This window comes from Electrophorus electricus, chromosome 5, assembly GCF_041902795.1.
Source record: "Electrophorus electricus isolate QZ-2024a chromosome 5, ASM4190279v1, whole genome shotgun sequence".
Taxonomy (NCBI): Eukaryota; Metazoa; Chordata; class Actinopteri; order Gymnotiformes; family Gymnotidae; genus Electrophorus; species Electrophorus electricus.
Window position 1 is genome coordinate 8,254,784 of NC_137501.1, and position 12,022 is coordinate 8,266,805.

Sequence of the window (12,022 nt, forward strand, 5' to 3'; positions counted from 1 at the left end):
ATGAACAATATCCAGTTCCTTTTTAATACCTAGCTGTGAAACACTCCCACATAGGTTGAAATGAATGCCCAGTGGTGACAAAGTGCCTTTATTCAGTTTCATGAGAATAGCACATTAGAATTACAGATAATGGAGAAATTATGAAGCACACCATCAGAAGGGAAGCCAGCCTCAAAAATGAATTTTCATATCCACTGGCTAATAGCTACAGAATCAAAGTATATGTCATCCTTTTCGGTGCCAAGAAAATTGACAGTTTGCTTTGGTCACATTGAAATTAGCTATTTAAAGTAGAGAATTTAACCATCATAGTCTGGTTAAATTACTACAACATAGAACATATAACTACAACTTACAACATACTACACAGACTATGTAGTTGCTACTATGTAAGCAGGTTTGCCTGTTGTTTTAGAGATTTGTATGAGAAAACATTAAGGTCAGGCTTCATGTTAGAAAAACAAAACAATATACCCTTTTCTCATTCCCAGTTAATAACCAACACAGAGTTTTCCACACGTAGATAACCTGAGCAACACTGTATTTGTGCAGCCTAGACATGGTAAGATTACAAAAAAATTGCCCAAGTGTTTCTACAGTTACAGGCGTATATTGAAGCTAATGAAACCAGGCCAGCATTGCATGGGGATGAAAAGAAAACCATAGCATTTATTTTTTTACTGGCTGGCAGGAAAGTCCACTATGTCAGCAGAAAGAAAAGCAGGACTACTCTGGACTCCCATACAAATGGAGACTTCAGTGTTTGGTTTAACCTGAGTGCTGGACTAGCACAAACAAACTAGCACAAATCACAATGCAGTTTCCAAAATAAACCCCACAACATTATAGTATGAGTAAAAAGGTAAGAGAAAGAGGGAAAAAAAACCTTTCCCCAAGCAGATGACTTCAACCAGGTTTACTTGAAGAACTCCAATTAGACTGCAAGAGTAACTAATCGGATGGTAGAAGCAAACTGTTTAAAAAGGAGTAACATAGCAACACACTCTAAGAATGCACTCCATACTGACCATATAATGGAAAGCTTTGCTATGTTAAGTTGGAAGATTGAATCCGCATACAGTTAGACCACAAAAGCAGCTGCAAAAAGTGAAGTAATTAAAACATTTGAATAGAGAACATAATACTCTGGAAGCAATGGACCATTTACCTTGCTTGTTTAATTAGATTCTGTGCAATGCCAAAATGTTACCCCGACCAGATTGTGCACCACTGGGCCATGTGCCAGCTAAGAAATCACAGACTACAGCTTCAGAATCTTTCGCTGCTCTGTGTTAACTCGGCAACAACTACACAGCGATGTCATCAGCACGTGCAAAGCACATCTACTCATTAGGGCTCGTCCCTTTCTTCCGTTTTTCATTAGGCTTCTGTGTGCGTATGCTTTCTCTGGGCTCTCCAAAAGCTCTTTGTTCTTGCCATGATGCTCGGTGCCGTCACTGCCCAGGGAAGGTAAGCGGGGATCGGGGGAGGACCATTGATGTCCAATGAGGCTGAAAAGCTCTCAGACCAGCTTAGGCGAAGCATGCGCGAGGGAAACAATTGGCTATGATGGGCCGATCTACCCACGGAGCGTGTTATTGCTCTGGGTGAGGAGAAGGGGGCGAAACCTGTCTGCCTCTCAAATTGCATTGTGTATCGAGCCATTAATAAATCGAGCATGGAGTTACTGCGCTGCAGTTTATTGCTCTCGAGACCGAGAGCCTGGCCTGCTCCATCAAGCTGCAGTTCCAAAATGCGAACGTTGATATGAACCTTTTTTTTAATATACGTTTATATATCATTCGGCACGTTTAAATTGGTGGCGGAATGTTTTACTACTGACACTGCTGGCACTCCAAAGTACACCAAAGCATGGGAGTGCAAGTTAATGGAGTGGTCCTGCTGGTTAGTAGGTGCTTATATTTCACATGATCGGGGGATCACAGCTGCGTTTTATAGCACGCACCCTTAATGACGGAGTTTATTATAGAGGGGGAGGCTGACCCGTTTATTATTTCATGACCAAAGGCCTCGTTAGTCCTGGTTCTGATATAGCGATGAAAAAGACGAGGAGGAGCAGATTTTTAATTTAAAGTGACATTCACCTTCTGAAACTTGTGCTGTTAATTTTACAATGTAAATAAACAGATGGCGGCAATGATAGGCAGACAATTGTCAAATAGTATCTTTTAGAGAGTGTAAATTGTTACTCAGTGCTTGAAAATGAACAAGCATTGCCGTTTAAAAGTATACTGATGGCAAAAGTCAAAATTAACATTTTTTTCTGTGTACTACAACAGTTTTGATTAGAGTCCAACTCTGTACATGGAAAGTTTTTCTGGAAAGGACTGAAGTTTTTGAAGGAGGGAATTAACAGCACTGAGGCTGAACCCCTTTGATGTCACCTATCACCTTATGATTAACGCCATTGCCTAATTAATACAAATAATAATAAGGCTTGGGGGCAATGAGCAAATGTACAGGAACGGAGCCATAGCTCAGAGTTTTGCATAGCAAAAGAAAAACTCTAAAATATTTTGAGAAAAAAAAATACTGATGTACACAGCTGCCAGCAACATCCTGGCTGGCTGAGGAAAACATATAAGATTACACTGCAAGGTGTAACCCAGAAACAGAAAGGCAAGGTTACATATGACAAAAAAAGTACACACATTTTGTGCTAGCAGGGTTTGTAAACAAAGTTTTATGAACAGAAAGAAAATTCTACTCACAGTCGTATATGGGACCAGTCGAGGCTGGAAGTGTGACACGTAGCTTCAGAAACAAGCTCAGATGCCATTATTGCTGACAAATTTAAAGATGGCCAAAAAACACTGATCATCGATGTAGAATTTATTTTGTGTTTTAACTCATTGCATGGTGCATCGCTATCCTGCAAGCCAGTGATACAAAGCGTGGGAAATGTGGAAAACTTTGGATTGAGTGATTCAATCTATCAAACGTGTGCCCGGTTAACTGTGCCTCTGATTTGCTGAAGAAGAGCCTGGAGCTTGAAAGCTGTCAGCACAAACAATAGCTGAAGATGCATGAAGGTCTCCCTTTCTTGGGCTTCTGCTTCATTCTGCCTCATTTTCTGCGAAACCCCCCCCACTAATAATTAAACAAGGCTTTCACTGACCCAGTACTCTGGTAAGCCATTCTGGTCTGGCTGCCTGTTAAAGTCCACACCCTGTAAACCATGACCTTGTAGCATCCCCCACCCCCTCCCCCTCAAAAATCCAACTTTTTCGGTCAGCGTTTTTGTCAGACCTAATTGTTCCCCGCGGTGTCCTGCTCTGCCCTCCTCCTCAGATCGATTTCAGAAAATAGCAGAAGCTGGCACCTTGCCATGATTCTGGGCTCTTGAAAGCTGGCCAGCCACCAGCTGAACCCCTCATTTTCCCACTCTCCTTCCCACACTGGCCAAGCTCCTTAAGCAGCAATACACACAGGGTCAGGGGAAAGTAAAAAAAAAAACATCTAGAGATTCAACAGAAACTTTCCAAACTGGAATCTATGTGTGTGAGTTTGTGGGCCATCCAGATGCTAAAGGAGCAGGTTGCAATTTCCTCTCTGGCTCTTCTTATAAGTTGTGTTTTATCTATGTTAAAGCAAGTGCTACCATCGCAGAAAAATGATTTGGCAGTTAATTAAAACTCAATGTGTTGCTCTGATGAAGTGAACCGGTAACCTATTATCGAATTTGATTCCTTGTTAGATTGTGGTCGATAGCAATGTTATGAATGGATACAGTATAACAGAATTTCACTTGCCCTACACTCAAACCTTGTACGTGTACAATGTCTATAGTGCATCTGTTTCCATGCTTAGTTTGTATTAACTTTCCTCAGGCCCTTAATCACTAGTCATTTTCTGACTTCAGAACACTGTTGCCTGGATACTTTTCGGTGACAGGTCTTTTATAGACCCTGACCTCAAAAACAGAAGCAGCACTGCTGTGTCAGATAAACTTGTCCCAACTCAACATACCAAACCATGCCACTACTGTGTCAGTGTTAGTCCTGTGTTGAGAATGGCCACCTTGCTACCTAGATAACACCCAGTCAGCAGTGGCCCTGTGGTCAGAGACAACAAAGGGTAAATGATTGCTAACAATCTGTGAATGCCAACAGATGGGCTAACGTCTGAAATTATATGTCTATAAAATGCAAGCAGTGGACCAAATAAAGTGGCCAGTGAATGTAGGTACAAGGTAGATGTTTCTAATAAAGTGACTAGTGAATTAACCTTTCATTTAACTTTATAGGGAATGCCGTGATGTCTTAAATCTCTTTGAAATGCCACGATCCTTCACTTCTCTACGGATGAGAAAATATTCTGTTCAGCTACCTGAATCATGAACCCATGTCCTCAAAATGCTGCATGTCAAAACAAATGAGGAGACACAGACAAAACAAATTTGTTTTTCACTTCAGACAGGCATTAACGTTTTATGAGCTTGGCCTCAAGCTTCCTGGTCAGTATTTTCTTGATCATTTGTAGTCTCTTCAAGCCTGAACTACATGACTTTTTTCTTTGCTGTTTTTTATCCATAGCTAGCTACTGGTGATCTTTTGTAGCTAGGGGACTTTCATTCCTCACCTTACCAAACCATTATTTGTGTGCTGAAGGGAGTGCAAACTGCCTCAGGACTATTGCTTAACCTGAACCATTTTGTAAGTGTAATATATGGGAACTGGAGGCTGCAAGCTGGATATGGTCGAGTGGCTTTCTTAAAGCCTTTTCATGGAGTTGCTGTCCAAACAGGGCGAGTGTTCAAATGCAGAGGTGAACCAGCAACAGGCAGACCGAAGCAAAAAAATGTAGGAAAATGTACCTGAAAGAGGACCATGGCTAAGTGATGGGAGTAGATGTGATCAGAACCTCAGCAAGCATGCGGTGAAAGACACACATCATTCTGTATATACACAGGCCATGGTAGTATAATTAAAAACACATGGGTGCCAGTGATGAAAAAGAGCCTAGAGCTGAGGCAGAGACTGAGAAGGAGAGGACTAGATCACATATTCCCAGCGATGTCACCCACACTACACTGACAGTGTTTTACCTTTGGCAGTGTTTCTCTTCATGTCTTTGCTTCTTTTTTGTTGTGAGTCACAGGCCTCTTTTTCAGGTGTTTAGAAATAAGAATACTGATCTCCAGTCCAACAGTTTCTGCTGCCACAAATATTATTCATTAGAATGTAAAAAGGACCCAGCTTCCTTGGGTCTTGTAATGAGTCATAGCAACGGCTCAAACAATAGCACCACTGCTGGCTCGTAGCTAGCCCATGCAAACTGTTTTCTGGCTTTCATTGTATTCTTTTTCGCTTGCTTTCACCCTCTTCCTTAAATACAAAATAGTTACGCTTTAACAATCACCAATGGGGCTAATTGCCTTAATGGCCAGTTAAAATACAGTTTGTGGAGAGATATATGAATGAGACAGGGCTTTGGTTAATTTTTCAGTCCTGGTTTAATAGAAGCATTCTGTTAAAATCACACTTGCTTCTATGTAGCATAAAATTTTCCATGTCTGCACACCCTGTTTTCTCTTCACTCATGTGGTTGCCGTTGGTAACATCGCAGCTGCTCTCTTGATAGTATCTTTAATTGTGATCATCACTCATTAGCTCTGGGCTTGGGGGAGCCCTCATCTCCCTTCCTTGGCTGAGTGACACTCTGGCAGCTAAATTGAAGTTGACAGTCTCGGGATTCTGCAAAACATTTTCCAACACAATGGGCCACGCCTTCCAGACACATTATGAACACTCTCTGTCACATGCTTGTAATTGAAGCATCAGCAAAGGTGATGAAAGATTTACCATACACAACACATGTTAACTTTATTTTGTCACCTTTGTTGAGGTTTGCATTAGTGGAACCTTACAACTTCAATATTTATTTTAGGTTTTTTTTCCTTAGCATTCGAATGCAAATGATTTTACCTGGAGAGATGGCAAACTCTTTACATTGCTGTGAGGGGATCATGCTACAGTATAATCCAGCTCCACTCCTAAACCGATGACTTTCTGTGTCTTAACCTATAATGCACCACAAGGCTCATTCCCTCATAAGCATTTTCATTTTAAGCATTTTAATCATTTAAGATATGAACTACTAGCCACTGTTTAAAGTGATGGTTAGTATTTGTTATCTGTTTGTGGGAGACTCCCTAGACTCTTCATGTAAAAAGGGTCAAAGGGCTTAGATATCAATGCAGAATCACTTCATTAATGCAGCAGGTAGACAAGAAGTGAAAACAGGATCGATCAACAAACACCACAGAGCAGGCAAGCCTAAATATCAGCATTCAAGCTATGAGTAATTAGAAATGCCCAGAACTACAAAAGGAACTGGTAAGTCTTCTCAGACTGCAGAAAGAGTGAGCCAATATATTTTGGAATTGGACAAAAACTGCAATGAGAAACAGGTGTGTGGGAGTAATGGTCAGGTGTTGGTAGTGCTGATGAGTTGGTGAAATTGTGAAAAATGAGAACAAAATGATGTGTCATAACATAATGATTCTAACAGTTCCCTGTTCATTATTTGAGGCAATCAGCGAGATGCCTGCATTGCTAGATTTTTCTTGTATTAGACTTTTGTTAATCTATACAGTATGCCAGTTGTAAATATATTCATTATATCCACTACACCCACTACCCCCTCACAGCACAACATGCATCCTCAATAAAATATAATAGCCTCTAAATGATGGACAGGGGAGGTATGTTCAGGTCAATTGCACCTGCGATTTGAAGGAATTTTCCCTGTTTTGACAATACTGGATGCTATGTTCTTTTTACCTAAGGCCAGTTACTTTATTGCATATCCTGGCATATATTGCACAGCAATAGCCATGACTTTGCAATGACCAACCTTCATGGAGCCATAAAACGATTTCACACAGGCGGATTGCATTTTTATTGACTCTCAATGCCCCCCTCCCAAATTGCAGAAGAGAGATCTCAGGGGAAAAGGCAGCACAGAATGCACGGGCTAAGGGCAAAATTGGATTCATAAAGTTCGGTTTGTGAAGCTTTGAGGTTGTCTATAGACTGACCTGGCCTGAAGAGGCTCAGTCAATGTGTCAGCCTTGGGGATGAAGACTTGAGCATCTTTGTGGATATGGACCTTTCTCGGAGGTGGCGAGAGGGAGCACATGTCAGCAGAGAGATCAAACAGCCGCAAGGGGAGACAAAGCAGCAGTTGCCCTCGAAGTTGACACATCGACGGGAGCTGATGGCAGGCAATAATGAGAGGCAGCCATGTCTGATTCCTGCCGCTGTGATTGATGCACGATGGCAAAGGCAGTCAGACAAAATATTACACCCCCCCCCCCCCCCCCCATCTCTACTGCGAGTGTCAGTGCCAGCTGGAAACCACTGGCATGTATTCCCGCCTGCCTAAAGTCAGAAATGGCCAGAGGTGCTTCACCATATCAAACACTGGTCATTGCCATGGCTAAGCAGCACATTTCGGTCCCCTCTAATGGGATCATTCCAATTTGAGCACATTTCAGATAGCTTCCCAAATGTTTAATATGAATCCAAGCTTAGGAGTAGGGCACCTCTGATGCACCCTCAAAACTCTCCATTAATCTTCACTTGTGATTATCCTTACAAATAATACTACACATCCAGGACATCCAAAAGTGGCCTGCATCAACTGCAGTGAGAGGACAGTGACATGCCGTCGTTGACATAACTACAACGTTGTCTCTGTGTCCTTAAACAGTGACCTGAAATCTACATTTCCTGTCTCTTGACCCTACTCTGACTCTACTTTTTTTCTAAACTGTGCTTACCTACTATATTGAAATTATATTTCACTTCATAATAGATTACACACAGCACAAGTCCATTCAAATGACAAAAAGCTTGATCATTTTTCAGTGGGCTGAATGAGAGGCTGTAGGCACAGTGCAGCAGTGGGCATAAGGAGCACTCATTAGTTTTCAGTGCCTCTATGAATGTTAAAGTAAACCATGAAGATACACACACAAATACACTCACAGTCACATACACATACATTCTTGAAGCTATGTATATGAATATTTCCCTTGATAAAACTGCAGAATTGTTATTTCCTTTGATTGAATGACCTGACTTTCTGGCTTTGCCTTTTTGGAGTAATTAAAACAGAGAAAGAAAAAAAACTTTCATTACAGCAAATTGTTTTCATATTCAAATATTTCTTATCAGTAGCGTTTGCAAATGATAATGTATAGCAGCTGCCCCCACTCCATACAGCATTATTTCCTCTCAGATAAAGACCCTTTTGCTCAGCACTCACCATTACTTGCTATAATTATACCTTTGTGAGTTGTCTGTTTTATCTTCCAATTTCCGATGCATATTGGATGCAATATTCTCACAAATGAAAACAGTAGGAATGTATTTGCAGACTATAATCTTGAATGAATTGATTTAAAGAAAAGGTATGTTGTATAAATTAAATTAATAATAAATAATACATATTTATACAATTGTAACTTCACGATCATGCATACACCTTTTTTTTTTCAGAGAGATAAAAATTTTTTAAAAGGACTTCATAGAAGCAGCAAAATGCACTGTTCTCCAAGCAAATGTTTTCTTTCTGTTTATGGCCCAAACGTACTCGGTCAGTACTTGTGTTGATATGGCCACAGGCCTCCCAGTTAAATTGTGCACTCAGTTAGACAAACAAAGCAGCGCTCAGGCGGCTGTGCGGGATGTCGGTCTCAGTAAACTAATTACCTGCAGTGAGCTCAACACAGCAAAGCAAACAAGTTAGAAGGATGTCTCAGATGCTGCAGAGCTTATCCGATATGGCAGAAGGGCGTTACGGATTGATCTGAAAGTGAGTAAATCATGAGCGTAAGCATGCGGAGCATCGCTCTGTAAGAAATACCTTGGCAAAAGTGCAGGGCAGTTTTTATCGGCCATTTCAAGCTACTTGATCAGGGAATTATGATAGTTGCATATATTTGTTTTCTTTCCATATGTCAGGCATATTAAAAGCACTTGCATGAGGCAAGACAAAAGCACCGTAAAAGCAAAATAATATTACATCAGTTGAAAGAGCGGTTATCCTTTTACATTTACATTTACATTCATGGCATTTAGTTGATGCTTTTATCCAAAGCAACTTACAATTACAATTATTGAGTACAACTTGAGCAATTGAGGGTTAAGGGCCTTGCTCAGGGGCCCAATAGTGGCAACTTGGCGGTGGTGAGGTTTGAACTGGCAACTTTTTTATATCATTGCTGCTGAAGTTAATTGCAGTGTAATTTTTAATGTAATAATCAGCCAAGAGTAATGTCGTAGGAAATCAAATGGATTCTTTCACACACCCAGTTTATGAGGCACAGTTTATGAATTTATTTTGTAGCTTTTTGCTGTTTGACCTCCACGTCTGATCCTGTCGATGCTGTCATCATGTGACAATACTTGTCATTACTAGCGACAATTTTTTTTTTTCACATTTGCATGTGAAGCCTCTCACATCTTCGAAGTCTGTAGTCTGTCAGAGGGGGGGGGGGGCATTCCAGCCTCTGAATCTGAGCATTTGATAAGAATAGTGCTGCTTTGGGGTCTGCAGGGGTGCTCAGACTGCTTTCATCTCCATGCCTGGAAAGTACATCTCAAAACATTCTTTGGCTCAGTATATTTCCCATTCAGGAGAAAAAAAAAAATCACATGGACATTTTACCTCTATGATGCTGCCACGGATGATTTCCGCAAATACTTTGGTGGACCATCACTTCTCTTTCATCTGACATTTTGTCCACATTTATGGGAGGAACATCTTGTTTCACTTTGTAGTTGCCACAAAGGATGAGATAAAGTTGTTGAGATGTGACATGCCAGTCTTCTTACCACTCACAAGTGGAACTTCATGCCTAGTTTGTTGAGTAATTCACATTCAAAAGAGAATAACATGACTCTGAAATCATGCTGTGATATTCCCGAGGTGTGCAGTTGTGAACACACAACTTTCAGATGCCTTCAAGGTAAAAATAAATAAATAAATAAAAATTGTGTGTGAAATATTAAATACATGTTAGAGCAACCCAGGATTTTTTAAAACCATAAACTGTCACAGGGAAAGAAGACTCACTGAAGACTGAAGATGAAGGATTTTTGTGCTCGGAGGTGTTTACTGGTGATAGGCTTGCAGTGACATAAAGGAACAAAGAGACAAGATCAAGCCTGACAAGTTATCCAGACCTAAAAGATAAAATGAAGCTAGGAACAGAACCCAGCTATTCTGACCAGCATTAGCAGGGCCATTAGTAGGGTGGCCAGACATCTGGTTTTGAGCCAGATGTCTGGTTTTAGGCCAGACAGTCCTATTTTTCAGCTCCTCTGTCCAGCCGAACGCCTGGAGACAGACGCCCATTTGTCATCCTTCTGGAATGAACTACTAGTTGCTTTCCACTGATTATTAATACCTTAGCATGTCACTGGGTTATATACATGTCAAAGTGAATACCTTGTATTTGTGACGCTGGCGGCACAGATGGAGCAAGAGGTGTGGTTACTAGAATGTTCTCTTTATTTACCATAACTAAAGGCACTAGCATATAGCAACAAAAATGAAACAAAAGGTAAGTGAACTTGTCATGGTTTTCCATGTCGGTTCTCCAACAGGTAATCCACTAATGTGCAGCGCCGTCCCTGCTGACCTGCGAGTTGAAATAGTGGAAGGGAGAAACAATGGACAGGTGCACATGGTCAGTAGGCTGGTGATTGGGAGTGGAGTAGGTGTGTACTGTGGTCCTCCCAGCAAGTGGGCGTGTTCCTCCTGCTGGGAGGTCGGCCACCCATGACAGTATTTCATTGGTTTAAGAGATCACCTCATAACTCACCTACTGGCAAATCTCAGAAAGCCAGGGTTTATCCTAAGAAGTAAGTTCTAATTAACAGGGCTGTATTTACAGGCCAGTTACAGGTGCCAGAGTGAAAACGCACAAATCACTTTAAAGCTCAAGGGGCAAACTTTACCTACATCAAAGAGTCAGTGGAGGACAGCAGAAAAAGAGGGATGTCACACATGCAACAAACAAGAAACAGACAGACATTCAGATTTTGCTGAGGCTAGATAACTTGAAAGATATGGAATATGCTCCAGGACGATAAGCACCTTTTTGACACTACCTTTCCATTTGCTATCGTGGAGGAGAAGTGATTGGGTGGGGGGTGGGGGGTGGGGGGGTGGGGGGGTTTATCATGGGCAAGAAAAGGGAAAAAAGGCAGTCAGACGTAAACAAGTCTCTTCACAAGAGCTCTTATCACAGTAGGGAGGGGCAAAGACGCAGTCTCCCTAAGTCTGTTGACCCATCCTTATCAGGACCTCAGGGAATCAGAGAGGCAATTAAAATGGGTTTAGCGTGTTAGGTTTGCTACAGGCTACCGAGTTAAAGAACACAATTAAATTCATTGTGTGTATGGAAGAGCCGCAAGGAAACCAGCAGTAGTTTAACTTGCACCTACACAGCATATGAAAAGGGTTCTGATTGTCCATACGGCACGTTAAAGGAGGTAGCACTCAAAAATGTGTTTGTGAAGCAAGCAGTGATGTTACATATTAGTGAAGAATAACAACACTTAAAAGGTACTTAAAAGCATGTGGCCTACAGGCCACACTTAAGTACGTCTTTTCTAGTAGAAATCTCCTAACTCTGTATCGTTTGAATGCATGTGGAAGATTTACAAACACTCCCAGGAATTAGTTTTGTAAGTCCTATTCCTTAGACCAGGGGTGTCAAAGTACAACCAAGTTTAGTGATTGTGCTGCTCAGACACACCTACTTATTAGCTAATATTAGTTAATGTAGCACTGTAGTGTGAAACCCTGGTCCGAGAGGGCCAGAGACCAGTGTGGTTTGATGACTGACCTGCTTAAATGCACCTGATTCATCTCATCAATCAATTGCCAGGTTTAGACGGTGTGTCTGATCAGAGAAATTACTAAATTTTGCTGACTTTGGCACTCCTGCCTTAGACTCATTTCCCACTGCTAAAGACCTCAC

The 12,022-nt window shown here is 41.3% G+C and overlaps 1 protein-coding gene across 1 annotated transcript in view; it reads left to right on the plus strand.

The window, feature by feature from the left end:
- Nucleotides 1-12,022, plus strand: part of tmem8b (transmembrane protein 8B) — a 97,839-nt gene that overhangs the window by 48,486 nt on the left and 37,331 nt on the right. The gene's annotated exons all lie outside the window — the stretch shown is intronic.